The 14,299-nt window shown below is 40.5% G+C and overlaps 1 protein-coding gene across 4 annotated transcripts in view; it reads left to right on the top strand.

The window, feature by feature from the left end:
* FGD4 (FYVE, RhoGEF and PH domain containing 4) overlaps positions 1–14,299 on the top strand; it is a 111,306-nt gene that overhangs the window by 31,334 nt on the left and 65,673 nt on the right. The window contains exon 1 of one of the 4 annotated variants that reach the window (XM_075116646.1): positions 10,220–10,530. The exons of 2 other annotated variants lie outside the window; for them this stretch is intronic. The gene's annotated coding sequence lies outside the window, so the exon portion shown is untranslated. Of the gene's footprint in view, positions 1–10,219; positions 10,531–12,100; positions 12,262–14,299 lie in introns of those variants that run through there. One more of the 4 variants, XM_075116657.1, reaches the window with a different exon arrangement.

Here is a 14,299-nt window from a genome sequence, read left to right on the forward strand (position 1 = left end):
ATTTTCACACTTTATGAGGCAATAGTGCAGTGGACACGTGTTCCATTTTTTGTTTTAGCTCATAGTGCAGTGGAGTCTTCCTAGCGCAGCTGTTCGTGAAAGGCCCTGTTTTGCGGGGACATGTAGCATTTATGGGGCAATTTGTCTTGACTCTGCAAGCATTTATCCGTTTGTTTTTCTGCTTTGCATGATGGTTGCATCTTACTGTTATGAAAGTCATCAAAGTCTTTAATAGTTTCTCAAAAGAAAAGGACACCAAAAGACTCCAACCCTGCAAAGACACAGTAAAAGATTCCATCTTCTTATTTGCTTAATTTTGTCCCTTTTTTGTGATTTCAAACTTTTCCCAGTACGAGGGCTGTGAAACTTCCGTGTGGCACCTCAGCCCTGCTATAATTATTCTTCTGTTGCCAGGAGTTGGGACTAACTCTGAGAGATAATGATACTACCTGGTTTTTCAAGTAATCCTTTTCTACAGCTGATGCCTGTAAGTTGTGCTTATAAAGGGATTCACACATTACAACTTCAAAGGAAGACGACTATCTGAAGGAGGCAGTTAGTTACACACAGTGGTTCATATGACATAGCTTACACCTTATGTCTTTGAAAATGTGTTGAAAAAGGCTTTTTTCTTCTGCATGTAATGTACATAAAATGAGCAGTGGAGTATTTAATGCACTTCTAAAGAAGCTGCATGGAGCGGGTAGTGTGGCAGGTGAGTATCTGGCTATCTAGAAAACTTTCTGAAGAAAGCTGCTGGCATCATCTCTGCCTGATGCCATGGGATTTTGTTGTAAGGGTTCGTAACTGGCATGCTGGAAAATGTCAAGTCTTTTGTTCTGCCTGAAAATTCTCTAGTACCACTTCAGTAATAGTGAACACAGAAAAGAGTCAGAATTTTTGACAGTCACTGTGTACGTGTTTCTATGCAGAATTTTGTATGGCTGAAACATGTAGCAGCAGAAGGCTCGGAGGCCACCTGCTGAAGTTGGGTGTAAAGACCACAAAGATGAGAAGCAAAAATGGAAAAGCACCAAATGCAAATCATAAGATTGTCATGTTTACGAGGTTCCTAGTACTGGAAGATAACAAATAACTCACTACTAGACAGTTTAATACTATGAAAAGAGTAGTGAGACTACAGGTGGAAGTAATTTATACAAATGCTTTTTTTTTTTTAATTTATTCATGTGTTTCTAGGTCTTCACAAACTATAACATGGAACTGCTCTTCTACATTGAGTGACAGCTATTCTGCATTGCCAGAGCTGTCTATTATTTTCTGAAGAAGTGAGGGTTCTGAGAAGGTCTTAAGGATGTGTCTAGAGTATAGCTTATATAATGTGGAATAGAACATAGCTATAGAGTTCTCCTTATTAATGGCACTGAGTCAAGTGAATCTTGACCTGTAAGGATTTTATTTCTTTTTAAAGAAACATTTTCTTTGATTCCAGCACCCTCTCACACAATCTGCTCTTAGTATATGTTGAAATATTTCTTGTTGCTTATTTCCTGAGCTGTGTCAGTAAGTTATGAAATTCAGAACTTCCTTTTTTATATAATGAGTTTATAATGTTCATTCTATGCCCAGTTTAAGGACTGTCTCCTAGATGGGTAGAGATACTTGCACAAAGGTTTTGAAATGTAAGGATTTCTGCTTGCAGTAATGACGTTCCTATATAAGGCATGGGTAGCTGTAAGTAGACCTTCTTTTTTGTCTTTTTTTTTTTTTTCTTAATAGTTTACTGGTTTTACAGTAAATTTATGACCTGTGGGAGAGACTCAGAAATATTTGAAGATAAAGGTATACATGATTTTCTCATCCTGGCCTGTAGCTGATACGCTTATAGATCTCTGTCTTATAGAAGATGGCAGGAGTCAAGTAAGTTCTTTAGTAGCCTGTGATCAAACTTGTCTATGCAGGAGTGCATTTTGTAGTCTAGATTTAGTTTTTCTGCTAATATCAGTGAGAAAGTATGTTTCTTGCTGTTGTTGAGGAGAAGTCATCTGTTGGCAACCAAGGGCAGTGGGACTGAACTGAATTCTCATTGCTTGGGTGAGCAGTGGCAGAATCAAAATATGAATGTGTTGATCCAGGGCAATGAGAAGTTGAATCTTGTGACCCTCCTCACAGCACACGATGGATTTGTGTTCAAATTTGAACTTTTTTTCTGACACTTTCCTAATCTTTCCTTCCTATTTTTCTGTCACATGCAGTCTGAGAATAGTGATGATCTTTGAGATTATGGATAGGAGGGAAGTGGTACGTGGCACTACAGCCCACCCACATCATTAGCTAGCAGTGCTTTGCCAAATGTTCTGTTTTCTTAAAAGTTAAGTTTACATAATACTTATCTACTAGCATGCCTATATTCTAGCTGTTTAAAATGTATGTACAGGCAGAGTGGATGGAGGGTATTTCACTCTAGTGTATATATGCGCTATATATACACATTTACACTGTATTGTATTACTTGAGGGACATAGACATGCTGTTAACTTTTCATCCCTGTTTGTACTGTGTGATTTTAACTTGGTGAGTTCACCAGTGCTATAGCAAAGACAATCAAAACTTCAAAAGTGTTTCCAAAATTTTGTTGGTGAGTAGGATCAGTTTATTAATTCAGCTTTGTACGTATGTATGTCAGTCATTACTCATTTCTCAGAATGTGTAGGAGCCTTTCTTTGTAGGTATGTCTTGATTTATGTTGTTTGTTTGTTTTTTCCTTATCCTCATATGTAGTAAGTACTCCTGCAATTAAAGACAAACTGTGAAAAGTCTAGGTTTTTGAAGGTATTGTAGTGACCCTTGTGCTAGTATCCTTCCCTGTCCCCTTGTAGCAAAAGAATAAAATCCTTGAAAGACATGGCTCCCTCTTTGTTGTACTGTATGCTAATAATAATAATACAAGCCTCCATGATATTCTTACTGTAAGTGAAATGCTGTGCAGTAATAGGCTGTACTGGGCCTATTAATTATATTGAAATTAATCTGAAATAGAGATGACTTGTGGTTTATTGCTTTATGCCTCTAATGCCATATATATCTGTCATGGATCCATTTGGAAGCCCCAGCTGTGACCAAGACCTCCAGTACTCGTCAGACTTTTCTAAATAGTCCCTGCAAAATTTTTGCAGGTGTTGAACTGGTTGCTTATCCTTCTGGGAGGAGGTAGACTGCAAAAAGAACTCTGAGCCATTGAAATCTATGCAAAATAAAAACAGGAATATTTGGGGTGACTCCAGTGGAACACATACTGACTGTCAGCCTAAGTGGTACTGTAAATTTGAGTTGTAAAAAAAGCTAACTCACTTGTGTAAACTGGCATGGGGGGTAGGTGGAATTTTTAGCTCTTGTTGATGTGGTCTTGCCAGCTCTTGTTGGTGTGGTCTCGCCAGCTACCTGTCAATCCTGCAATTGTGCTTTTTCTTCCTCTTGGCAGCGGAGCTGTTGTCTGTGGGCATGGATGGGGCATGCTCCACGGCTGCCTGATCAAATACCCAAGCCTGGTTTCTTTAGACTGCTTACTGCTGGATGATCGGTCAACGTGCTGAAGGGGCCTCGGGTTAGGGAAAAGCAAGGCGTTTTGTAAAAATTAATCTGTTGCTTGGTCAGAAAACTTTTGCAGGCTGCTCAGAAGTTTGTGTTGGATCTGACACAGGTGTTTCTAGATCTTAGAAATCTGTGGCAAAGTGGTGCCTGTCAAGTTTGGAGAGGAATTTAAATCGAACCAATGTCTATTATGTGAGTGTATCTGCTAAATGCATTTTCAGAATTTTTCTGTGTTCTTTGCCACTAATAGGTTTGCCACCACCTGCAATGGGCTAAAGCACAAGGATGCTGATGTAATATTTAGTATAGCTCAAATACCACTGGTCCTGCTGTATCTCAGATTACCTCTATGAGGCATAAATTAAAGTTCTGGAGTTATAACAAATTTTTTTCCTCCCAAGCTTAATTGCTGAAGTATGAGAACTTCCCGTATCTGCATGGAAGAAACTAGCACAGTGAATACCCGTAACATTGAATTATTTTATGGTAGCATATTTTCTCTACATTTCCTTACTCTGTCATTGTTTGTGGGTTTTACTGAAGGATGTTTTATAGAGGAGGGAATGTACCAGGCTATTCTTCTTCCAGGGACACCATTGCTGTCTTTGTTTACAAGTGCTGTCGGGAGTTGTCCAAGCCAGGGTAGAAGAGCAGTCCTGCAGTTCCCATCCAGACTTCTCAGAAACTCTTTAGTAAAGCATAAAGAGAAATGAAAGCCCCGTGGCCACAGTTCCCACCCATGTGCTACTCTGATGTCTGTTCTGCTTTCATTGGGATCTTAACTGGTAAATAAAGAGCACAGGGCAGAGCCCCTGGGGTTAGTCTGTCCCCCAGAGCTGGTGTTACTCTTGCATTGCTCAGAACCACGTCCAAAGAGCTGTCTGTGATCTGTTTTTGAGGCTTGCATGTCTGAGCTTTGGCTGGCTCAGCTGTCAGATGCTGAATGTCAAACCTAGGAGGCTGCTGCTTTTCCATGGAAACGCTCTGTGCCAATACAGAAATAATCAGGCATGTCTGGTGGTTGCTGTGCCCTACTGTTGGATGCTTCCAGACACTGAACTGAATTGTCCTACCTTGACAAACTGAGTTTTCAGCTAAAACCCAGACCTGCTTTTGTCATCTCTCTCTCTCTCTTTTTTTTTTTTTTTTTTTTTTTTAAATGCAGAAGGATTGAAAAGCATTAGTGTCACAGTTTATTCTGCTGTTGGAATGTAAGCCCCTTGATGTTGACTCTCCCTTTCTCTCTGTTCATGCACATCTTGCAAAACCAGCTCCAGACCTCTTGATTCTGGGTAGGTACCACCAATATGAGCTGTCTCATGCCTTATATGTGCAAGGCCTGAGCTGGAGCATCCTCTTCAGGGAGGCTGTGCTATTGTACATTCTCCTTAAAAACTCTTTCGTGCACTATGTTTTACTAGCGACATAAAAATAACTCAATGTTTAAAAAAAAAAATCCTGTTAGCTAACTGTTTCTTTGTGATCAGCAATTTCCAAGAGGATTTTCTTTACTAGAGAAAGGAGTTCTGATCTAGGGCCTTCGGATTGATAGATTTTACATAATTTACTTTCCATAATACTTTAAAATTATATTAATCAATGTGCCTGGATAACTCTATATATGCTTTGGTGTTGGCTTTAAAGAAAAAACGATGTTCTTTTCTACAGGTGTTGCTAACTTGGAGGCACTACTGATAAAACTCAGTGGGAGAGGTACCATAAAGTATTCGGAAACTAAAGTAATTCCAGTTTATGGAATAAGTGTTCCACTGTATTGGGCTGGTGCTGTTCCTGATCTGAAAATAACTATCATTGTAGACATAACAGTAGAAGTCTTGGTTTTTCTGCTTCTGTAAGGAATTTAATTTCATACCGTGAAAGTTATTCTGGAGGACTGCCTTTGAAGGAAGGATAACTTTCAGGCTTGTACACCAAATAGGTCACTAAGCCTAGTATGAGCGCCATCCATTATTCTTTGTTGTCCTTTAATGATAGTTGCCAAAACCAAGCATCCATAGAAATGGCTGTTGTAACATTGGAAGAAAGATTGCTGCAGTGGATGGAGGCAGTCCATGTCATTGAACTAGTGAGAAGGAGATAGCTTGTCTCCCTGCTGTGAATCGCACTTTTGTAAGCAGTTTCAGTTCAGATGGGAAAGGTTTATTGCTCAAAACATTGACATCACTTAATCAAACGGCAGCTGAAAGAACAAGAGCAAAACAGTTGCTGCCCCTTCTCTGACATCCAGCATACATGTGCTCCCAGCCTATGTGGGCACCCTGTGAAAGAAGAAACTCCATAGTTTTGTTTCTTGTGACATTGAGGAATTATGCCAGTGTGAAACGATGGGAAGTAAGGGGAGTGCGTCTCTCCCAGGCATGAGATCTCCATTGACTTTAGACCTGTGGAGGTGCTGCTGAGGAAGTGTTTACTGTCTGCAGGGCTTTAATTTATTGCTTTCCTTCTGCAAAGTAGGAAGTTTTTGATTTAGAAAAACAGCCAATTGAGGTAAGACTGGAAAGGCATCTCTGTCATAGAAAGGGATCTTAAAGGATGAGGGTGGAAGCCTTAGCCCTTCTGTGCTTATCACAAAAATGTTAAATCTTGGGATTCTGGACAAGTAAGAGGAAATCTTGCAAATTTCAGCCCTTACAACTACTTAAAGAATATTTCTTATAATCTTAAAAATTTAAACATCTTGTTTCCGTGAAAGTGACCTTCCCCATACCAGATGGTGTAGAGTTAAAAGAAATCTTTACGTGTTATATTGAAGCTACTTTCTTTTTAGAAAAAGAAGGTCATACTATAATAGAGCAGATCAACGTTCTGTTGTATGGCTTTATCTCTGGCAGTAACAATCCATTTGTACAACTGTCAGGAATTACAAGGTTGTTTTAGTAGAACTCTGAAAACAGGTGTGAGAAATGAGCAAAAGTTCAAAACCATGCATGTGTGAGGCCTGGTGTCGCTTACTTAGATGCTGTGGTTGGCTTTATAAATAAAGCTTTCAAATCTTATGCAGAGAATAGAAGACTAACTTCTGTCAGCTATAGCTTTTAAGCCGGTCATCACAAAAAAAAACCCCAAAACACACACACACAAAAAAAACCCCAAACAAACCTAAAAAAAGCCAAACCCATATCCAATTTGAAAAACATACATTTCTAAAGTCCAGTTTGAGTCTCCGTCAACTTGCGTAAAATAACAAAGTCTTAGTCTACTGGATAGCAGCTGGGACTGGAAGAAGCTGAAGCACAGGGTGTCGTCATTATAAAAAGACAATCTCTTCAGTGGAATCAATTCAGGAGACAGGATGTCCATATGTTGTTTATTTTTCATTGATATCTTCCAGGTAAAACCAGTTTATTCCTAAACTCTTATCTGGCTGAGACTGGGCCAAAGAATAAGGGTACCTGACTAAGTTTTCTTTCCCTTATCCACCTCTTCTCAAAAGCATTTTGGATGTGCTGCTTTCCTTTCTCCTTTTCAAGTAGTTTGAATAAAACATTTGTCACATATACAGGGGATGCTTATTTGGTGTTGCTCCATGTAACTTATCTATCACTTCTGCCAAAATTTGTAGTGTATCCTATTGCCTTGTTGTGTGATGGCTGCTGTGTGTAGTTCATTCAAGTCTTTGCATTGTATCTGTGTAAAATCAGACTTAAGAATTAAAGAATTTCAAGTAAGAAGCTGAAATGGATTCTGACTGTCACTGCCCTTTATTCTGCCAGCAGTCCTCCTATAATGAGTACAGCTAGTACTTGTTCAAAATCAGACGGTCTTAGGGTTTTTGTCAGTGTCTGGAACAGGTTTTCCAATGCCAAAATTGCTTATAATATTTCAGTAAACAACATAATTTTAAATACAAAGTTAGCATTAACATCAGTATAGAAAATTACTTTTTAGGAGGTCTCTTTCATGAAGGAAAAAAAAAAAAAACAAACCCAAAAAAACTAAAACAGAGCTTGAATCCCCATAATTTTGAAGTCAGTCTGTTTGCCAAGAATGTGATTGCTACAATTTTTTTTTTTCCAGAAATGCATGAATACATAAAATCTATTAGTATATTAATAATAAATTCTGAGCCATGGTCTTTCTTTTTTAGAGGCAAAACAAGAAATGCTATTGGTGTGTTTCATAATACTTAAATGCTGAAAATTTTTATTAGTAACAATTGGCAAGTTAAATAGGAAATTTCTTTCCTTCCTTCCATTATTTTACTGTTGTTGCTGATGGATGATTAGGTTTGGGTTCTATGGTTGCTTAAGAAATTTTTGGTGATCTAAAGACTGCTTATTTAGAGGAAGAAAAGGGTTTGAAATTAACAGCATGAGTCAGAATGATCTACTAGCTCTTGAGGGGTAGTGGCAGAGCTGGGTTTCATCCCGTGCCTGTCACCAGTACCCGCGGTGCCCTTGTGAGCTCTGCAAGTCCCCTTCAAAGTCTGGATCCTTTTCAGCTGCCATGCTTTCCATGGCAGGAACTCTTGTACAGCTTACAGGTGCTCAAGCACTGTCGGCAGTGGTCTGAGAGGCTTCGTGTTAATGCACTGGCAGTTTTATAGTGGTGTCTCTTTACCAATGTAAGAAAAATCTAGCTGTGCTTTCTGTGAAACAAAACTAACTTCCTCATACAGTGAGGATAAGGGAAACTTAAAATTTGGGGCGGGGAAGAAAATTACTGAGCTCCATGCCTGGAGCCACCCAGATGAAAAGACGAGTGTTTTTGTGATGGTGGGTTCCAGCACAGGGTTTTTCAGTCTCTTACAGGAACAAATGCTGCCCTGCAGGACCAGCTACAAGATCAAAGGTGCCATTAAGGGAGAAAGGAAGCCATTTTTCCTTCCTCAAAAGAATAATTCAGCAGAACTAAGTCAGCATGTAGGAACTTGAAGTCCAAATTTGGCTTTAAGTAAAATTACCCACGTTTTTGACACACTGTTAGTCATAAGCACTGCATGGTTTTGAGAGTGAAGGAGAGAAAGTCTAAATGTGTCAACAGAGTCAGTCCATGGATTATGCTGTTGGCTTTTTCAAACCTTAAATATTTTGAGACATGGTGCTGTTCAACTCATCAGTATTTGAAGCCTTAATAAGTTATTCCAAAGCTCTTTTTATTTTGCAGACAAAATCATTATCAGTTGGTCTTGAAAAGCCCCTTCCCTTTCCCCTCCAGATAATGTCGGTGGGCATTTCGCCGAGGTGATGCACACCATCGGTGTAGGTGTGTAGCTGCACAGGATCTGGCCTGGTGAGAGCAGTGGTTTCAGGCACAACTTTGATGTGAAAAAAAGGCTTTTCTATATACAGCCCACCCAGCAGCCTGGTTGTGCAGTGGAGAGGCACGGTGGTTTTTTTTTTTTTCCCCCGTTGCTGCACTGGCATTGGTCTCGGCAGGTGCGGAGCAATTAAGCCTGGCAGAAGCTCTAAGACCAAAAGCAAGGGTCTGTGCAGTTCTTGTGGAGTAAAACCCAGGTTGGGACATCATAGTATTCTCGAGGGGAGCAATTACAAGGTCTAGGAGAGAGAGATCAGGCTGGATGGGGCTTTGAGCCACCCAGTCTTGTCACCGAAAGCTGGGAATAAAACGCCTTAACACCGGATGTATAAACGAGCAAACATTACTTTATTTGGTGCTGGGTGCATGGGGGATAATTCCTCCTAGCGTGCATGCCTACCATAATTCCTTTTTGCATTTATACATGACAGTTAACACACCACGCCTATCTAATACATAATCATTAACCTGACTGGGCATCCCCTTCTTCCATTGGTCAGCGTCTTCTCTGCTTAAGTTTAAAGGTATGGTGTGATTTTAATTCACTGCGTGTGGTCAAGAGGAGTGGGGGTGTGGGGTGTGGTAGTCTTTTCGTCCCTTTATTGAGTCGGCGGTCACAATCTCCCCCTGCCAGCATTACCTTTCCCCTGGTTTCCCCGCTTTGACACCTTCTGAGCCAAGATGTTCCCTGCTATCACTGCTGACTGATTTGTGGCCTTCCCCTATCTTCACACCCTTCTTTGTAGCAGGATGTTCCCACTGTTAGTCCTTGAAGTTCTACTGATCTGTATTCTTTTAGGAGGTTCTTGTCCATGGGGCTTTGATTGCTAATAGTCTCTAGCCTGGCCTAAGCATTCTTTATTTTCTTGTTAAAATTCTCAGGTGTTAGTTTCTACTCCTAACTATGATCCTTTCTTAACTACTAGGAACTCCTGCGCTATTCCATTTCACCCAAGAAGAATATACATACATATATACACACACACACATATGCACACATGAGGTAACAGTCTAGTGGAAGGTGCTCCTGCCTGTGGTTGGAACTAGATGATCTTTAAGGTCCCTTCCAACCCAAACCATTCTGTGATTCGATGAAATGAAAGCCATTCAGGGGAAATAAGCCTGCCTTCAGACAATAATTTTGTCAGGGGCAAAACCAGTCCTCAGCTAATTTCTCTGAACCCTCTGTTTTAATGGTAACTGAAAACTCTCGCTACCTTCACCTCCATCTTAGTGTGTGTTTTACTCCCCTTTCCCCTCATGCGATGCAGAAATAGGCAGCATCAAGGTTAAACCTGGTTGCAAGCTTTTGTTAAGGTGTTCTGCCTGCTTGCTAAGGCAGGGCACCTGCTAGGCATGCCCAGTGAGCGCTAGGAGCTGGCTCTCCCTTCATTACGGCTTTGCAAAACTGAAGCACAAAGAGTGCTTGTTGCCCAGTTCCCGGGAGCCTCCCAGTGCTACCACTAGCTGGGGAGGACTGGTTACCATGGAGGCTGCCATCTGTTCGCTCCCCGCTGGAATGTGATTATCCTTTCTCGGTTGGGAACCAGCAAAAGCAGGGGAGCATGTGCTGTCGGCAATTATCTGCAATGGAGTGCGTTAATGGAAGGCTGGAATTAGCTAGCTGGAGGAGCACATAAAAGGATTTTACCAAAACTATTAATGATTTCTAGCCAAGTGGAGTAAGCTTTTTGCAAGGTCAGTACTAAATTCATCATGTATGCAGGTAATTTTTAATTGGTGCAATGGATTTATGATTTAAGGCTGGTAGTACCATGGTAATAACGCTTATTGTTAGGAGGGTGTGTGTGGGGAATTGTATTTTAAAGATCTTTGTTTCAGTTCAAGCAATTTTATTTGGGGTCGTTAAAGTAGTAAGTCAGAACAGTAACTGGCCGAACTGACACAAATGGAGCAATCCATATCTCTTGTCTTTATGAAATGCTCTTTGCTGCCAAATCTGTTTGATTTACATGCCTTTTCATGCTGATTGCTTCTTCTCTGAGTGTTTTCTTCTTGGATGCGATACGTGTTTGGTTTTCATGCTGGCATGAAGGGTGAGACGAGGGGCAAATGTTCAAACAGAGCTGGCGATACAATGGATGTTCAGGGTGTTTTATGCAGTTTGCTCAGAGGAAGCAGCGTTAAGGGAGGCAGAACGCAGGAGCAGGTTTTCCACTCTTCGTTCCCACCCTCTGCCCCTGTTTCCAACTCACCAACTGACCAAACATTTTGGACTCTTTCTCTCTTAGAGCTTAATTGTGTGGAGACTTGATGGGAGTTTTCAGGATGCTCTGCAAATATCGTGATTGTTTTGATGGCAAGATTTCATTTAAAGGGGAAAATAAAATTAGAAATATATGCTTGTAAGGCTTTTGTGTCCTATAAAAGACATCTTTTGTTGTGCTCTAGGAGCACTAAATTTTTTCATAATAAATGCATGATGAACGTTTGTGTGCAGGTCAAATTACTGACTTAAATGAGGGGCATTAAAATTAATTTGTGCCCCAAATGGACAAAATGTTACCTCAGCAGATATTTTTAGTCATATATGGGCTTTCCCATTTCAAATAAAGCTCTTATGCTGCATCCCTTTTGCCAGGACTGCCATTTTTATTTGTTACAGGGGAGGATACTACTAGAGGCTTTTAATTAAAATTGTGCCAGTCCTAATTCCACTGATCTGCCCTCTGCTTTTATGCACTTAAAATGTCAGTGCACTGGAGTATGGGAGGAAAGTTAGCAATGGGGTTAATAAGTCACGATTGCAACATATTTGACTAGGATAAATTTTTAACCTACAAGATGTTCTCCAAGTCTTGGTGCCTAACAAAAGTGTGCGTGTGGGAGGTTGAGGGGGTTTTTATTTCTTTGAGTACTTTAACTGTTTGTGGCATATGAGCTTCTCTTGTGCTTGTGGGAGCATGGTATATGTGCCTGAAGTCCTTTCAGACATCGTGTCACATTTGCATGTTGGTGGAACTGGGTGAGCGCTCTTAACGGAAGCTGTATCATCTTGTAATAAAAAAGACTTTTTTTTAATCCCTTCCTTCTCCAGAATTTAAGTATTATATTGCCATTGAAGTGTGGATGGTTCATGCAAAACTTGCTTTTAATGAGCTGCAGTGGACTCGTTCACCTGTGCAAGTTGCAGGTCTGTAATTGTAGTGTTAAAAAGAGCGCAGGAGGCAGATTGGCTTTTGTGCTTGAAAAGAGATTAGACTTTCACCCTTCAGAGGCTATGCTGAAGCTAGCTGGAGGGCAGGGCAACCACCCCAAGGTTATTCTGTAGCTGGAGTGGGATGTGTTTCTGCTCCCTGGTCTGTTTCTAGTAAGGTAGCTGTTGCCTACAGGATTTGCTGTTGCTGTGGATGTGAATTACCATCTCACTGGCCAGTCTTCAGACAGCAACATCGTGTCGACATAAAGGTAACGGCTTGTATACCCTTTCTGGAGGTGATTTCACCTGACTGCTAGCTGGTGGTGTGCCGAGAGGCTTGCTTTTCCACTGCTTTCACTAAACCTATGAATAGAGGACTTTATGTTTGGCATTTTCCAGCTCTTATTATACTCTCTGATGATCACTCTGTAAGTGTCCAAATAGTCTTGAGCAAATAATTTTATAATTTCCTTCTTGAATGGTCTATATGTGGCTGTTGAATACTTTTTAAAATTCTTATTAGATTTTACTTTAGGTCACTGGGTCAGTGTTGATTTGTGGATGCAGGATTTACCGGCTAGACGCTCTTTAATCCGTTTCAGCATCTGGCCTTTCATAGTAGACATCCCATTTCCATGTAGCAGAGGAACTGTTAAATGTCAGTTTGAATTTAATGTTTTGGGGTTTTTTTGAAGATTTTTTTTTCCATCTTTGGTAGATTATTACAAGTGGCTCTGATGTTTATGCTTAATGCGAACAAATGAGGGTCTGTGTAACCTGCTACATGATTTCTTGAAGGAGATTTATTCTAAAATACAGGCTTTGGAGGCCATTGGAGGTGACAAGTTATACTGAATAGTGATATGGCTTTTTATTTTTAAGAGGGTGAGCTCAATTTAGGTACATCATCAAACAACAACAACAACAAAAGATACTTTGAATTAACTCCTGACTAAACAGTGTCTAGAAATACAATCTAGTATCCAGTGGGCTCATCATAATCGTGTTTATAATGTCTGTATGTACTCATCTTTTGGGAAACGCGTCATTAAATGGTAAAATCCCGAGCCAATATATAGGAAGCCGGCTTGCATATAAACGATCACAATTGTTTCCTTCAAACAGACAAGTCTTTCTGCTTTTCACTTAACACATGACTGTGGAATGCTGTTTGACATGACTTGGATTTATTTATGCATTGTGTTTGGGCTGCTACTTGACAGAGCTTTTTAAACATGCTTAGTTTTCAATACACTCTTTTCCTGCTCCTTCCTTGTGTATTTTGACTATTAAAATAAACAAGCAAACAAAAAAGCCCAGGCTCTGTACTGTCTCCTTATGGCAGCATGGCTATTTCAAGGTTAAAGCCGGCAGCTCCCTCTGAAGGGCCAGCTGTTTTGGAAAGTCCTGGTGCCTGTTTACAAACTGTTGTCTCTGCAGCTTCCATGAAATAATGGAGTCCTCGGGATGCTGGATGTGGGAGGATAAACCTGCTGACACAGGCACTGCTGCTGTTGGTCTGTTTGCCGGGCCTTAGGCATGTAAAATTGCTTGCGTTTTTTATGCTTTGTATGGGTGGGGACAAAATGTAGTCATTAACACTTCTTTCACAAAGCTAGAAATAGCTGTACCGGTTTGTTCTAAAGCAGATCACAGTACTAAACCAGTGCAGTGAGAGTATGAGTAACTAAATGTGATGGCAATGTGCAGATTAATGATAGGCCTATGAGTTGTGGCAGGATTTTTTAGTCTTTTCCAGAGGGGCTTGCATTTAGTACAGAATTACTTTTGTCCTTCCTTGTTGAGGTGTCTAGTTGAAGAACCTGAAGACTCAGACCTGTTCGGCAGATGGTTTCAAGAAAACATTACTCCCAGGTAATCCTTATTCACAGCTGGGAGAAGAATAGGGTGGAGATAAATGACTGCATGCCAGCAACAGAATATCTTGAAGTGGAATTATTTCTAAGTGGTTCCTGCGCTCCCCCCACCCCACCCCCACCCCAGCCCTGTTCATCCAGTTGCTCTTACTATATGCAGTAATTAGCTGTTCATTTTAAGTATAAAAGTATGACTTGGACTGATAGAGACATGGGAATTGTTTACTTTTTGATGAATATTTGAGGACCAAAGTGAGTACTTGAGTACATTTGGGAATGTGGAGCTCAGGACTGGAAGGAGCCATTTGGTCACTGAGGGGTTTTTGTGTGAGTTTTCCCCCGCCCCCCTCAGTCACAGGCAGCTGTATAACTCACATCTCATTTAGATGTTTAGTAGACTTTTATTCTGGTACAATGAAAATCACAGACT

This window comes from Phalacrocorax aristotelis, chromosome 1, assembly GCF_949628215.1.
Source record: "Phalacrocorax aristotelis chromosome 1, bGulAri2.1, whole genome shotgun sequence".
Lineage (NCBI taxonomy): Eukaryota > Metazoa > Chordata > Aves > Suliformes > Phalacrocoracidae > Phalacrocorax > Phalacrocorax aristotelis.